We start from the raw sequence: 17,271 nt of genomic DNA on the forward strand, positions 1-17,271 counted from the left end.
AAGTTATTTTCTCTCTATTTCGAAATTTCTAAGCTCGTCGATTTTTATATTTGTAAAATTGAACGAGCACGATTGACTTATGGACCGAATGGCTACGAAAGACATCGATTTAAATCGACCAAAGTATAAGATTTATATAAGTAAATCCAGAGACACGTACGAATGGAGAATGGTAAAAGGAAAACGAACAAATTGATTCGAGTATCCTAAATTTCCGTCGAATGTCCGGGAAATTTTTAAAGCAACAATAAATATCGCTATGGGACGAAGTTTATTTATTCGAAGACTATTCTATTATTATTCGATTCGAAGACTATTATTCGATACGATACATTGATATCGTATAACGTTGTGATAAGAGAATCTTCTGGTGGAACAAAATCTTCGTTTCAATACCATTTACAGGGAAATTACTGTGAAAGAAATTATTCGAATCTGTGAATAGGAAATATCGAACAACGTAGTTTGAATAAAACGACGATATACAGTAGAATCGTATATAGAAACGGATTTATCTTAGAAAAAGGTCACGGGCTAAGTACCGTACGAGGAAGGATTTTCTCGAGCAGCGATTTCTCGTTTATCGTTCGTCTTGCTCGGGGAATTTCCACGGCATTGAAAAGCGCGTTATGAAACGCGAGAATCCTCCGATACATCCGACGTACGCGTGCACGTGTTCGCATCGGATAGGCAAAGAGAGGCCATGAAAATGGAAACCTTCTTACATACAAAAATATAGAGAAACAACGCACGTATTCCATTCTGTTCGTCTTATCCGCTTGCTCTTCGCGTTTCCAGAACGCCGAGCTACGATTATTCGCGTTAGTAAGACCGACCACATCGAGAAATATGGAACGGACGAAACTGATAACGATAAAAACCGAAGATACGAAGAAAATGCCAAATAGCAAGTTTTGCAAAGACAAACACGAAATTGACACAGCTTTTTGCTCCAGGGACCAAAGAGAACAGAACGGAAAGAGAGAAACTCGACTGAAATACTCTGAGACTGACGCGAGAACAGCCAACTACAACAGATAGAAACTCGTTTATCCGAATGTTCGGATAAGAAAGGCTCACCGGCTATCCCCACCCGTTATATTATAAGTTCGGATACGAGAGACTGCCGTTCGGATGACCGAGTTTGTCTAATTCGTTTTTACAATTACACGATCTTTGGTTTCGCGATGGTAACTATGGAAACGGCACGTATCAGTTTACCCAACAATATGTCGTGCGATAAATTTGTATGTGTGTGTGTATATATATATATATATAGGCAACAAATATATAAATGCTGCAGATATAAGGTGAGAAAAAAACTCGCAGTTCACGCTTTGTTTACGCCACAGAGCGTGCTCCTTGGTGCTTCTCCTCAGCCACACGCAGGACTTCGTGAAATGCAATATATATATACGTAAGAACAAAATACATCAGTGATCCTCGTGTTAGGTAATAGAGGCACGCTTAGGAGTTCGTATGTGTGAGGTTGGGTCTGAATTTTTTGTATAAACGAGGTTCTACTATATCAACATGGAGACGTATATTACACGTAGTACGAGGATCAAATGACATAGATCTTCTTTGTAAAGACTCTGTTCGTAACTTTGTATTTCGATAAGACGTTTCAGATAGGTAGAATTCGGTTGTTGTTGCCACGCCATCGAATTGCCACGATGTTTTCGCCGCAGCTTCGGTGAAAGCGGAGGGCCAGGTCGGAAGCTAATTGCACGCGAGTTGTTCCACTTGTTCGTCGCTGTTGAAACGTTGTCCTCCTAACGTCTCTTTAAATGGTCCCGATTTTGTGGAACTCTGACTCTCTCTCCCACGGAGGAAAAGCCATACTTCCACGAAGTAATGTATCAAGTTTAGAGCAAATTTCGCCGACTGTTACCGTGTTCCGTCAGTTCCCGGAACAGCTTCAACGTTCGCTGGTGTTGCACCGGTCTTTCGGATGCGATCGACGTCCGCTAGAAAAATCGACTTGCGCCATGCAAACGTCTGGGTTCTTGATAGTTTTTCACGTGTTGAGTTTCACAGCGACGGTGTAACGTCTTTGTGGAAAATGGTGGCAAGAGGTTGCGAACGAGAGATTACGTACCTCCTTAACATTTAACAAGATATGTTCCAAAGTTTGCTACAAGTAGGAACGAACTTATGGGACGATGAAGATACCTAAACAACTTCCTACTTAAGAGCAATAATTTATAATTTACAATCTGCCATTTAATAGATATCTCTATATTTCTTCCTCCTCCAGCGTACATTGAGATCGAACGAGAAGAGAAACGAGAAAAAAACAACAATCTCCTTTTTATATCCAACAGGCAAAAATTAACCAAACGTACGACGTATACATGTTCCTTCCGCCGTCTTCAATCAACAAAAAATCCACCCTGCCGATTCTCCACCGCGTGCAACATCCCCAGAACGCGTAAAAAGTGCGGAGGAAACTCGTGTAACCGACGCAACTCGATTAATCTTATCAGAAGAACAAGGCATCGACTCGTAGCTACTGCCTTGGCGGCAAGGGTTTACTAGTTCTTGTCCCTAGGTAAAAGGATACGCGAAAGTTGCGAAAACCGATAGTTCTGCTATTAATTCCGCTTCGTTAACGCTTCGAGAATGCTTCACGCGTGCTAGATTGAAGAGAATCGTAGAATGAGCGAGAGAGAGAGAGAAAGAGAGACACTGGAATTAATTCTATTTTGCTGAGAAGTGCGCTACAATGCAACCAATTGCATCTTCGAGTGTCTCGAGGCTCGTGTTTCACCCTGCTTTAAGGACGACCTCGCTTCTAATTAACATAAATACTCGGCCAACGACGGTTTACAGCGAGTTCATTGTGCCGGCCACCCGCCAGCCTCCTCGCAAATATTGACGCACAGTGGATTTTATGGACAGATTATGGTTGCTCAAAATGGGATCGTAAAGCGTGAGTAGTAAGGGGGTGATTTAGTTGGCTCGGGGTTGGCTTTACTTGGCGACTAGTGGACTGCGGATTTTTCTGCATTTATGACAAGTTTGATGCTTCGTAATATGATACAAAGAAATACGTATAATATTGAAGCTATGATCGTAATATTTAGTTAATAATATAATTGAATTGATAAATACAGTTAACCAAATTATTGGCTGTACACAGTTATAATTTAGTAATATAATTATGGTTAATTATTACCAGACCCGGTCAAACGAAGGTTTCAAAATTTAATTTAAAATTGTACCTTTGTTCTTATTTCTTTCGTTCGTCTAACTTTATGTAAATTCTTCTATTAAGAAGATTAATCAGTTTCTCAATTATTTACGTAAAGTTGGACGAGCGGAAGAAGCAACAACGAGCGTACAGTACAATTTCGAATGAAAGTTCGAAGACTGGCAAGGTTAGGTTAGGTTAATACTCGCTATTATCGTCTGTCGACATCAACGTATATATATCGTACGAAACATAAATACATTATTCGAAATCTTATGGCTGGTATATCAAAGTACAGAATTCGTCGAAGTGCTAACTATGTAATTTCAAATATTATCTATTCCTAGAAACACGATAGCGTCCCATTAATTCCGAACAATCTGCTCCATCTATCTAGAACCCCGTTTGACGTATTATTCGTTCACCCCATCTAACATTCGATACGTTCGAAAATACACAATGGAAGTCGGTTTACACGAACGAAATTTTAGCGGCGGCTGATTACCTGAACATTAGCCGAGCCTCTATCACCTGAACTGCCGCTCAGCGTCAACCAATCCACCATATTACGTACACCTCTGGGACTCTTTTTACACGGCACCTTTCTTCCTCTACGCGATTCGCTTTAACACGGCTTTTTTTATTTTAAACGGTTTATTCACTTCTACACGTTCTTTTTAACTCTTATGTTATTGATTATGTTATTAACTCTTACACGTCCCGCTTGTTTTTCTTTCTTCGCGCGTTTCATCGCTCCATCGTAAACGATACCAATCTCGAACGTTTAACGCGATTTCAAAGGGATTTAGAAACTCGTATGGCTTGTTACGGAGAATTATCAAAGGAAAGAACGTACGTCGACGCGACTGATACAAACCGGTCAGATCGAACGAACGAGATACTTCGAACGACGAAAGTGACCTGTTCGCCGCTAATCAGAAAACTTGTAATACGTGCTCGTACAATAATAATATGGAAAGTGACGATGACCAAAATGTTGATCTTTGGGAAAAGTACTTTTTCCTATTTCCCTTAACGCGTTACCTTCCCCTTCGTGCGTTTATTGAATAAAACGTCGTCATCGAACGCGCCTCTATGTTTTAACCAGTTGGCTGTTGCGCGTACTTAAGATGTGTGGCAAAAAGTAAGCGACGACGAGTATACTCGTCAAACACAGAGTATATGTGACTGTTATAATGTGGAATTAAGTCGTAACCGAATGACTGTTTTGTTTTTCAATTTTATTACTGCAATTTACTGTCATTACTAAATCCCAATTTAAACGTCAAATTGTGATTACTTTTTACGCACGACGAGTATACTCGTCGTAAGGCAGAATGTTGCCATTTCTCCATGAAGAATATACTCGTCGATCATACTGACGATTATATCCATCGATTATATCGACGAGTATACTCGTCAATCATACTGACGAGTATATCCGTCGATTATACCGACGAGTATACTCGTCAATCACACTGACGAGTATATGCGTCGATTATACTGACGAGTATACTCGTCAAAAACAGCTAACTGGTTGAACTGCTTCTTCTATTATTTGCTTTAGTTTAACACGAGTTTCGTACTCTGTTGCAAACTAATCGTTTCACGACCTTTTTTACGCTTTTTACCACATCCACCCTGTAAAAACAGTCGTAGATGCGTACGAACGTTTATCGCAAAAAGCTGACCCACGCGTCGTACGACACAATTCGCAGTTGCTAAAAGTTTGCAACGTTATTGAACGTTATTTGGGAGGAAATGTTTCGTGGAATCCTCTTATGTCTCGTAGGAACATGAACTCCTATTAACCGAGCAAAAAATCACAGGTGGAAATAGGTCATAGGGAGAAATAGATGGACTTCTATTATATGAGCGACCTGATTATACGAACTAACTTAACTAATGTCTCCCGTCAGTTTCACACGAACCATGTTCTACTGTATTTCTAGTTTCCTAATAACAAACCAATTAATGTTCATTCAAAAAATTTGTACGATACACAGCGCTGCGAATAATTATAGTTTCGAACATACTTTCCGCATTATTTCCTCGATATTTCCAGCGTACCACTGATCACGCCTGGATATTCTTTTTTTTGCAAATACTATAGAACATTAGGAGATATTACGTTTAATAATTGGAATTGAGGCGAAGGGACGATTCTTCAACGAGACAATGCTGCTATTCGTACAATTGCCACAGTAAAGATTTTGGAATAGAACTATTACCGTGGCCAGCATCGGATGCTGATCTGAACGCGATCGGGGAACTGTGAATGAATTCTAACAAGGAAAGTTTACGATCAGGCCACCTATAAAACATATCGTCGAACCTGGAGAAAGAATAAAATCCACGTGAGCGGATATTCGAAACGAAACTTTAAACAAGTTCAGTGGATAGCGTGGCCAACAGATTGGATAGAGGTAATCAGAAATGGAGACAAATTTCACTGAATATTAGATAAAGAAGTAAGATATTAACGTTGGGTTTGTAGTTTTTCACAAACAACGAGGTGCATAATTTAAAAAAGAATTTAATTTTGTCCAGACTTTGAAAGAAAAAAATTTGTGCCTATCGCATTTTCAGTTATCTCTTTAGATTATAATATAAAATTATACGAAACGATTTTCTCAAAATTTGCTTTAGTATCGCGAAAGATCTAAAAACAGGGTTGAATAATTATAAAATTATTCACGTCACTGTATATGTACAATATAATATACTAATATTTGGTATTTAGCAAAGATCTTATGTAAAGATTATATGTTTGTATACGACAGAGCAAGAGTGGAATACACGTTGCTAATTTTGGGGTGGGACAAGTGGGTGGAAAAAAATCGCTGGAAGACTCACCGTCAGAAAATCCAGGGAAACGCAATCGATGAGCCACTACAAGAATATTCGAGTCGAGTACCGCCGCTCAACCTTGCACCCCCTTCTTGCTAATTCACGCAACGCCACTTCTCTGAAACGAGAACAATAGAAGCACATGAGGAAATCTGGCGTTTAAGAACCCTTCCCTTGTTAAATGCTCTGAAAAGCGAGATAAAACTGAAAAATGGATAGTCACGTTGAAAGACACCAAGATTGTAAAGATGTCTAAGCTAAAGGATATTTCAAATGAAGTACATTTTAACGCTAGAACTATCGACCAGTATAAAATCAGATAAAATTATTGATCTATAAAAAATATGTAATATCCTTTTGATCGTAGCTTTCTTACAAAAGGAATTCCATGTCGCGTAATATATTTTTGGTATTATTAACTCATCTGGGAATATGATCTCTGAATGAAAGTTGGCACGTTTATAAAAAGTTGTAAAACCAGTCATTTCGACTGGTGTGGTAGTTCTAGTGTCAATATCGTGATCGATCTGGAATTTTCCTGATAATCGACACCATCGTATCGAGCGATAGGCGGTAAAAATTCCAAAAACGCGTGGAAAGTTACACAAAACGAGGAAACTGGTTAATTCGAGTTCGGTAAACCTTTTACGTTTTGACAAGTGCAAGTTATTTTAAATGCTATTGAAATAAGTAGCCAGGATACAAAATTATTTTGATTTTGAATAAATAAGAAAAGAAAAAAATAAAATTCATTATATTATTCCTTTGTGCGGTGGTTCTAGCGTTAATCTCTTCGGTACGAGCATGGACTAAAGTCGACAATAAGGCTTCGTGCACACCGGCGACAATTTGTCGCTTACGAAAATGGCGTTCGCTCATATTACTTTATACGAACGTGCGCGCGTTTGACGACGCGGCTGCACGACGACAGTTTTCTTGCTAGAACAAGAATAAATTGAACTTTTGATTGATAGAAGCGAGCAACAAATTGTCGCTGCTACGCACATAACCTAACACGTATTATTACACGATCGTTCTTACTGGCGACAGTCAAGTGACACTAAACAGCGGCTGAAATTTATTTATATATATTTACATAAGGTATTTACGTTAAAATCTATAAAATACAATCTATAAAACAGGAATAGAATCTGTTAAAGTCTAAAATTTCTGTAAAGGAAGAATGTGGACAATACTTTGCAATTTCACTCTGGTTATTTCTCGAAACTTGGAATATATCGGATATAGTTATCTAGAAAGATAAAATATCGTTTAAAAAGTGGAGCGTCACAAACAATTCTACGTACTCTTAACGCCATATCGAAACTAAAGCTAACCTAAAACAAACCATACAAATATATTTTTATTTTCTAAAAATAAAAAATTAAGTGCAAATTAAGCGACAGAAGTAGAGAGTTAGAAGAGTAATTTAAATTAACCTGTATCGATAGAGTGGCCGTACAACAAAAAAAGATTACGAGGAATACGACGAACAACTTTTAAAGAATTTTACACGCGGTTCGGATTAGGATTAGGTTTCGCCTCTGGCGGACGAGTGGCGAAATAAAAATGACGAAATATGATAGTTTGTACTAGGTCGAGGTTAGGTTTAGGTAGTTTTAAAGTAGAATCAAAAGTACTTATAATAGTTTGCGACACTTTTTTCTGACATTTTGCCACTTAAAATAACGCCACTCGATATATCCAAGTTCGCAGGAAATCGGAAATACCGATGAAATCGTAAAGTATCGACAGGAAGAGAATACAGGAAAATAACCGGAGAATCGGACGGTCAGGTAGATTACAGTCGCCATTCTCCGTGGAAAGATTTTCCTAAGGAGCGTGCTTCGAACCGAAAGTAATTTTTCCACTGTATTCCGTGCTTCCATTGGACATTGCAAATGCGCCAACCGGATTTACCACGGTTCAGTAGCTCGGGTGCATCGCATCCATGGAAATCCGAGCGTTTCTCGGTTTATTGCAGCGACACGAAAAAACACGAAGAATTACAGCCGCTGTATCTTAAAACGGTACACGACCTACTGAACCTTGATTCAGCAACGAGATCGACGAATTAAATTTCACTGCGTGGAAAGAGACATTTTCCAGACAAGAGAAATATCTTCTCTCAATATATCTTTGAAGAAAAAAAGAATCTGACAAAAAAGCATCGATTACTATCATCTGGTTCTCTTATGAAATCAACGGGGGGAGGATACACAGCATCGTAGAATAAAATCTTGCAAATAAAGATTAGCTTTATACGTGTAGGTATTAATAATAAATTTTATTATTAAAAATAATAATAAATTTTCAAATACTATGGAATTTCATTATGATCTATATTTGCGTGGGTAGATGGAAGATTTTTCTTTCACTTTAAATATGTCTCAACTAAAACATTCAGACACGATACCAGTGATATATGATAACATGCAGCACGGTATGATAGCATACATTTTGTCAAATGTTCGAGTCTTATGGAATTTTATTATGCTTACGTATGTGAGCAAATAGAAGATCTATATTTAATGCTAAATATGGTTTAATTAAGAGATTCAAACACATAGTAGCAATAATGTATGACAACATGCAACATGGCATAACAGCATACATTTTTTGAAAGCTCAGACGCTATGAAATTTTATTATGATTTACTTATGCGAGTTAATATAAAAGTTCTTTGTTTCACGTTAAATATGATCAAATTAAAAGATTGAAATACACAGTAGCAATAACACATGGTAACACGTAACGTGGTACAAAAATATATATTTTCTGAAAGCTCAAACGCTACAGAGTTTTATGATAATCAAAGTCCATGAACAAACAGGAGACTTTTGGTTCGTGTTAAATATAGTTCGATTCAAAAAATCCAGACATATAATGGCAATAATATGCGATAACGTGCTTATTTAGTAAAACTATTTTTAGCTGTAATTGTACGTTTAAGCCTACTATTCATGCTGTGTATTAATTTTGCTCGAAGCGTATATTCGCAATAAACATGTTTTGCAACTTCCATATACATTTTCGCGTTGATTTCAAATTTTACCATTACGATAACGACGATCGCGTCTGACTTTTCGCCGATGACAAAATTTCGAAAAGTTGCGTATAGCACGCGATAATAAACTGATAAAAATAAATGTTCCCTAATATACTTTACGAACATACTTCGATGAGCGACTGTTTTTTGTGCGATTGTTTTGTGAACGCAAAATTGGGGAACAGCTAATACGTAGGTGTAGAAGCTATTTGTGGCAGGTTGAACGTTACTCAAGAATTACGGTGTATCTAAGGAACACGTTATATTCTTCGTAGCATGACGCGATGTCAGGAGTAAGCTGATTCTCTTGGTGTGTAATCATTGCTGAACAAGCTGTAGATTCCTTTTACGCTCAGATATTCCATGTTAAGATTTTGCCATAGCTGGCTTCCCTCTATCTTCTTCCCTCTATCGGAACTCAACAACGCATTCAGTTATTTCCTTCAAACACGATATCTTTACGGAAGATAAAGCAATCTACGAGGTAATTAGCTCACAACTAGAAACTATTAGGTATAAAAAATGTCATTCCAGAGATACCAGGCGCATGATAATTTCACGCTAATCGAAATACCAATATATCGTTATCTTTCGTTGCTACTATGTTGGCAACTAAGTGGTTGCGGATATGGTCAATATCGCCTAATGAAAAAATCCGCAATCACTTAGTTTCCAACCCAATAGAATCAATCTGGATTGTTGGTCTATGACGAAAACAACAATTTTTGCTTCAAACGCCAAGAATTACACTCAAGCTATCTATTATTATCTAAGTTATTGAAAGAAATACATTATCAGACACCTGTAAACGATGTGAAAGGCGTGACCTTGGAAGAGGAACAGCAGGTAGGTTTAAAAAATCTCACGGGAAATCCGCAAGTTTTTCTTCTGATCGTTCGAGTTTCCATTGTCACTAGTAGCGTAAAATTCAGCAGAAATTCACCGTGATTCTTGATAATCTTCTAAATTGTTAAATTATCAATCCTAGTTACTCCACTTTTTCCACTCTACCTACCAAACGACCCGATCTTTCGACTCGATCTTGACACAGATCAACATTAGACTGTAAATAAAAATTCTTCGTCCCAATCTGGTCCATTAAACAACGATATTCGATACGATCGATCCAATCGCGTGTATCAGCTTTAAAGCTCGTTTTATTCGCCACTGTAAGCGCGCAAAGGGGTTGAAAAAGGAAGAATAAAAAGAGAAGGAGCAGCGGATTTTCACGTCAGCACACGCTCTGCCTGTTGACTCGTCTCGATTCCAACTCGCGGGCAATTATCCTTCGATCGTGCGAGTTTGAAGGATTAATACGTTTCGCTCGCATCACGTCATCGTTCTTTGTTGCGACGCGTTTCTCTCCTCGATTTCCGGTTATTAGCTACGGCACAGTTGCTACGAAAAGCTTTGCAACTCGCCGTACACCGGCGTAATATTACGCTTCTTCGAAGAAACTGAAGTGCAACGTGACGGGTAAAGCGAACGTTCGAACGACGAATTAACTTTGAACGTTGAATTAATCGAGCGCGAAACGTCGGTTCAATTTACCTGCTTTTACTTTGTTTTTCGATCACAGAGGCAAAGAGGAGGAATTGTTCGATATGGTGCGAAGCAGATTAAAACGACGAAATTGACAAAGCGAAATGAAATTCTGTCGATGAAATTCGAGCAGCTTAAAGTTCCCGTTCTAACCTCGATTTTTTATTTTAAATCTAGTTGTAAATTCAATTAACCAGCTGATATGGGAATGTCGCGAATTTCAACTTTCCTCTAGCAAATCGATCGAACCATTCGAGTAGATCGGTTTGTCCTAGCGATTTAGCAAATTCTGTTGTAGCAATCGTAACGCTGATATCTGCGATCGTAGAAGATGGATTAATATCGGAACGCGATCTGGCAGCAGGAAATTTCTACAAGCGATAAAGATTGCGTTTGCGTTCATTGCATTCGTTTGGCTTTATTGATTTTTCAAATAAAACGGAATTTCAGTGGAATTTTCTCCGTGATGGCGTTAACCTCCCCTTTGACGATGGCTGTTGAAAAGGTGAAATATTCGATAAAAGAAAGCAACGCCTAATTTTACGGGTTCGTAGACGGAACATCGGGAATCTCGAAACGAAATTTCCCATGAAAATGGAATAATCGATAAAAATAAGCTGGCAAATTTCATGGTTATGTTTCTTCAATAAACTTGTCTTCTACGAATGTTTCAGGGCTTCTTTCAGTCGAAGCGAAATTTCGCATGAAAATGGAATAATCGATAAAAATAAGCTGGCAAATTTCATGGCTATGTTTCTTCAATAGACGTGTCTTCTACGAATGTTCCAGAGTTCCTTTCAGTCGTTTCTAACGCGTTATAACGTAGCTTTGGTTTTTTCTTTCTGACTGAGAAATACGACACAAAGCGGGATAGATCAAGCTGACCTTTCATGGTCCATCATTTTTACGTTGAAGAGTAGTTACTATTATTGACTTTTTCGTCCAGTCGGCAATTAAGAACGCTGTCAGTGATCCATTAAAGCATTATGAAGCTCTTTGACGATGCTTAAGCGGCAAGTTTCGTAGCCTGCTCGAAAGACTTTTAACAACCACGACACGGCGGCTCTTCTATCTCTGGCCATTTACTCGCTGTACAGTGGATTATCGGAGGAAACGGGGTGTCATAAAAGAAGAAAAAAGGAAATAATTATTTATGTCATCCGTCTTAAATATACAGGGTGGTTGGTAACTGGTGGTACAAGCGGAAAGGGAGTGATTCTACGCGAAAAAAGAAATCGAAAATATAGAATAAAAATTTTTCGTTTGAGGCTTCGTTTTCGAGAAAATCGACTTTGAATTTTCGCTCGGTACGCGTGCACTTTATCACGTCTCGTTATAACAGATCTCACTGTAGATCGTTGTCGCGATTGACGTTATATTGATAAACACTTCCAATGTGTTAGAAAGTGTTCATAGAAATTTAATTAGAAGAGCAGAAGTATGTGTTCGACATAATCGGCAACATTTTCAACAATTTTTGTAATAATAAACTTTATGATTACTTCATATTATTTCATTATGTATACCTAATTTTCCGTTACGGCAAAAACAAACTTAAACTGCGATAATATCCATCGAGACAACGATCTGCATCTGAGATCCGTTATAACGAGACGCGATAAAGTGCACGCGTACCGAGCGAAAATTCAAAGTCGATTTTCTCGAAAGCAAAGCCTCAAATGAAAAATTTTTATTCTATATTTTCGACTTCTTTTTTCATGTAGAATCACCCCCTTTCCGCTTGTACCACCAGTTACCAACCACCTTGTATATATGCAAATTTTATATTTCTAATTTTGATTCTGTGGCATACAATGCTCTACTTAAATACGCCACACTAAATCCTGGTAAAAGAAAATATACCGGAGTTTGTTTTATATTCGTCATAGAACTGTACGCGGCGATATATCAAAGTTTTATTTCAAATCACGTTGCAATTTACATACTTCGATTCGAATACGTAGCTTAAATCTTGCTGACAGGCAATGATTCTTATATCATATTTTACAGGAACAAATGTACATCCTGACCTGATTCTGCCCGGATATTTTGAGAACGGCGGATTAGATCGCGTCAGATGCGTCTACGAACTGTCTCCACGATTAATTTCGTATGCTGGGACATGCTATTACGAAGATCATAATTAATCTTGCCGCTGACAAATTCGGTAAACGACTGTCAGACATGTTCCAAACGATCAAACAACTACCAACTATCACATTCCCTGCGAATATCTTTTCTCTTCATTATTATTATTATAATTATTATTCATTTCTAATTTAAGCAATCAATTTATTTTTTATTATTTTGTACGTGTTTCAACCATCCTTTAACCCTTTGCGCTCCTATGACTCAACATGAGTTTTTATTACAGAAACTCCTTTGTCGAGTCCCACTCGACATTCCTTCAGTCCCATTTTATTTTTGTGAAACGTGCGAAAGAAAACGAGGATTGCGTCCTGGAAATTGTTTCAAGATATATGGTACACTTAAAAATTAGAAAATACAACAATAGTGTGAATAAAATTGGTATTTAAGCGAATTTATTACTTCCCTTATTTATTTAAATTGTCTTATTTTTTGGTTAAAGTAAATTTCAAATAAAACACTTAAAAGCGTTGGGAGCTGCTTGCCAACGAAATTGAAATAAAATTCAAAGTGCGAACGATTAGCAGATGTTCCTGATAAAACGTCGAACTTTTTAAGAAATTAAAAATACCAGTGTTTTCTCAATGAACGATACAAAATATAAATTTCATCTGAAACGCAAGTCTGTAAGTCGAAAATGTGAAACTGTAGCCAAAAGAAGATATAACGAATCCTATAATTCAGTGTGTCAAAATTTTCCAAAAACGCTAAAGCAGGAATTCCGTTTAGGAAGAAACGGGAAGACGAACGTGCAACTGACGATCGGACGATTCTTAGCTTAATCTTCATAGAAAGTCACGAAATCAATAAGAAGAACGAAAGCAGATATATAGAATAGTGGGAAACGTGGGCAGATGGGAAAAATACACGTTGCGAGACGACCTACACGTCGTGAGCACACGTGTGCGCTCACTTTTATTTTCAGTCCGAATCGTCATCGACTGTTTCTAGTCGGTCGTTTGCGATCGAGTAAAATATCATAAAACGTTGAGAAATAAAAAGAGCATAAAGAACTTCAAACAGAAAATTCGAAGCGAGAAGAAAAATAAATAACAAACTGATCGCTTTCAACGGTATATTGGATTTCTCGAAGATCAAAACGCTTTACTTTTGCTCCTAATATTCGTATTTCTTCATTTTTCATCGCTTTGCAATATTATCGTGTTCGTATTAGCCTAACTCTATAAGCATTTTCATTAGCAACTAATTTGTCGTAGAATTTAAAACAGAGAAAAATGCATTTGTCATATACTTCGTGTCATTTGTCAACAACGTTAGGTATGTTCATAAAGCTATGAAAATATCCAATTGACAAAATATTAAAAATAGTTCAAATATCTAGACTCGCAATAATACAGCACATTTAAATTTCACTATCTTTTGTGTGTCTTAGAATTTCCAAGAACAAGGTATCTCAAAACTTATGGTTCAAAATGAGGGAGAATACAGCAAGTACGAAACGAAACAATAAAAAAAAGAAGAAAATAAAAATTCCTAATTAATAAAATACGCGCGGATAGCTTAGATATATAATTTGGCGATATTATTCGATATATTCAAATATTCCCGCGTTTCGTGTATTCCAGGCGTTTCGACAATAAAGTATCTTTTATTTTCAAATAAATTTATCCCTCGAAACGAGGAGAAAAGTAGCAGAATGGAAACGTAAGAGAACAAAGAACTTTCATTTCTCGGTTCCATTTCTTCCGCAGACATGTTAAAACATTTCATTAATAAAATACGCATATAGTTCGAATATTCAATCTCGTGTTGACATTCCACGAATATCTAACTTTTCGCTATCTTTCGTGTACTCTAGACACTGCAACAACAACTATTCCAATATTTCTATGTTCGCGAACGAAGAAGAATATGGCGAAAGAAAACACGCGAGAACAAAGAAGTCTCATGTTTCTTTTTTTTTTTGGTTTCGTTGGAACAAGCATTGGTAAAGCAAAGACAGATGGAAGCGGTCGATTATGTGCGAGCGCGGATAATCTTACGTTGCAGCGTCGGTTTCCGGCCCCAGCCAGCCGGTTTCCGGTATTCTAGCGTCACGCCGCTCGTCTAACCGCTTCTAGGACGCGGATTGACCCAGTTGTCTCTCTCGAATATCTAAATCCGAACGAAACGCACTGGCTGATACCGTTTCTTCGACATTTCGCTGGCAGCCAGCCGGTTTAATTTATCGCCGTTGCTTCTACTCCATTTCCGACGACAGAATGAATTTTGCGTTTTTGGCCATCGTCACAGTTTCGACGCGGTTGCAGAGATCCTCGATATTCCACGATTTTTCTGCTTTATGGCGCTGCTAGTTTCCTTATACCAGCTTCGTGCTTTATATCCTACGTGGCACATTTTTCAACATATTTTCATAGAAGGGTCGTCGCTTTTCGAATGGATGAATCAAACTCGTAAGAGACTTGGATTGAATTTTTATTACTTTGGGAGAACTGTATTTCTTCGAGATCGATTTTATAGTAGAGGAATCTTTGTAATCGAGTAGAGTGAGATTTTGTGAAAAATCGCGTGAACAGGCCGCTGATGAATATGGAAATTACTATTTTTCTGAATAGAGTTAATTCTACTCTTTCTTTTCTTTCTTTTACCTTGTAAGAGTCTATTTCGAGCGCCTCGCTGTTGAAAAGGCCAGACCATTTGCCAAGAAAAGACTCGTTCTAATTGAATCTTCCTGATTTTCGCTGTGAACCTTCCGAACAAGCTAAGATAATTGTTTGCCTGCCCTTTTGCACGATAATTTGCTAATTGATGACATTAACAAATTGGTGTCATTGGTGAGATTTTCGTGTAGGTATATCAATGTTTTCTATAAGTTTTCACCTACTTTCCTCATCCACTGTATATATGTGTTTAATGTTTCATTTGAAAAAAAAAAGGAGAAACGACGTTTCATATGGACTAACCTAATTCATACTTATACACAATAATGTGTAGAATGTAATGTAAAAAAAATGCATATGCAAAGACAGAAAGAAAAGGGTTGCAGAAGAAACTAAAAACGCACTTTGCAACAGAATTATTTATACGTACACAACGATACGATTATCATTTGTGTATTTCAAGGAAGAGTAGAAAAAATTAGAGGGACAAACTGGCAAAAATCTGCGGATAAAGTTACAGCAGAAACAAAATCTTGAGTTTTTTCAACGAGATAACAGAACGTTGTGGACGTCCGCGTAGGGCAGGCAGACCTACGAGATATTAATATAATGTTGAGCCTACTATTTTTATGGTCTCGCGTAAATATAACAGGTGTATGTAATTTTCGTAACGTTGCGCTTTATAACGAGACAGCGGATTTTTATGCAAACTCAAATTTCTCAGAATGCAATTAAAAATGCAGCATCTCGGTAGAAAATTCTTTTACCTACCAATTATTATAAAAAGTATTGCACTTTGGATATTTCCCACTCTCAAATTTCTTACAAACCCACAAAAATCGCCAATCTATTTTTTACTTCTTCATATTTTTCCTTGACAAAGGTGAAAGTGAATAAATCGTTGGACTTTTACGATTTCTGTCTCACTGTTGACGAAATTCGTGCTGGTAACACTTTTACGCTTGGCAACTAAGTGATTGCGGATTTTGCCAATACCACCTAATGACAAAATCCGCAATCACCTAGTTGCCAAGCCAATATATCAAATATTTTCTATTTAGAGTTTCGCGGCTCACTCTGTATATAACGTAACAATGACAATAAATTTATTCGTATATTATTCTAATTTCTTCATAGGTAATACTACGTTCTCAAACATACATAACGCGTACAAGCTCGCACGAAGAGAATCCTTGCGGAAAAAATAAGAAGAGAACGCAGAATGAAATTTTCTTCATACGACGCTTGGTTCTCGAGAAAATTTCCAGTTTGAAAATTTCTAATTTAAAGTACGCTCGAACATGGCTGATTACGGATTGGGCGCGAATAGATAGCCGACAGGACATTATTCTACACGTAAAAATGAAATCAAAAATGTAGAAGAAAATTTGTCATAACAAGATAATTTGCTTGCGAGAAAAATAAATTTCAACATTTATCGTACGCGTGCAGCGCGCCAATTATCAGTTAAACACGTTCAGACTTTATTTTATTCCACATTTTTTGCTTGTATTCGCATGTAGAATAATTTCCGGATTATTGTTTGTTCGTGCATAGTTGGCAATTAGTCATGTTCAAAGACTCAATTTTCTCAAAAACGAACCGTCGCACGAAAAAGTTTGATTCTATTTTTTTTCTTTTTCTTTTTTTTGTTCTTACTTTTTCACCAGCAGTCGCGTCATATCCGCTCGTACGTGTTGTTTGGCCGCACCCTATATATATTTCGACACCATAAGGCTGCGTATTTGTGGCTTCACGCAAGAACTGCGCTGACGTGGTATTTTTGCAAAAATGAGTCAAACCCGATAACAAGTTTGCAAACGATAATACACAACTTGTAAGACAACCACATTCTTCTCATAAAA

At 37.4% G+C, this 17,271-nt stretch overlaps 1 protein-coding gene across 4 annotated transcripts in view; it reads right to left on the reverse strand.

Moving 5' to 3' along the window:
* The window catches only part of LOC100642405 (ras-related protein Rap1), a 71,177-nt gene that overhangs the window by 33,928 nt on the left and 19,978 nt on the right, over positions 1-17,271 (reverse strand). For 2 of the 4 annotated variants that reach the window (XM_003397070.4, XM_012311039.3), the window contains exon 2: positions 6,053-6,164. The exons of the other annotated variants lie outside the window; for them this stretch is intronic. The gene's annotated coding sequence lies outside the window, so the exon portion shown is untranslated. The remainder of the gene's footprint in view (positions 1-6,052; positions 6,165-17,271) is intronic. 4 annotated transcript variants of the gene reach the window in all.

Source organism: Bombus terrestris, chromosome 8 (genome assembly GCF_910591885.1).
Source record: "Bombus terrestris chromosome 8, iyBomTerr1.2, whole genome shotgun sequence".
Lineage (NCBI taxonomy): Eukaryota > Metazoa > Arthropoda > Insecta > Hymenoptera > Apidae > Bombus > Bombus terrestris.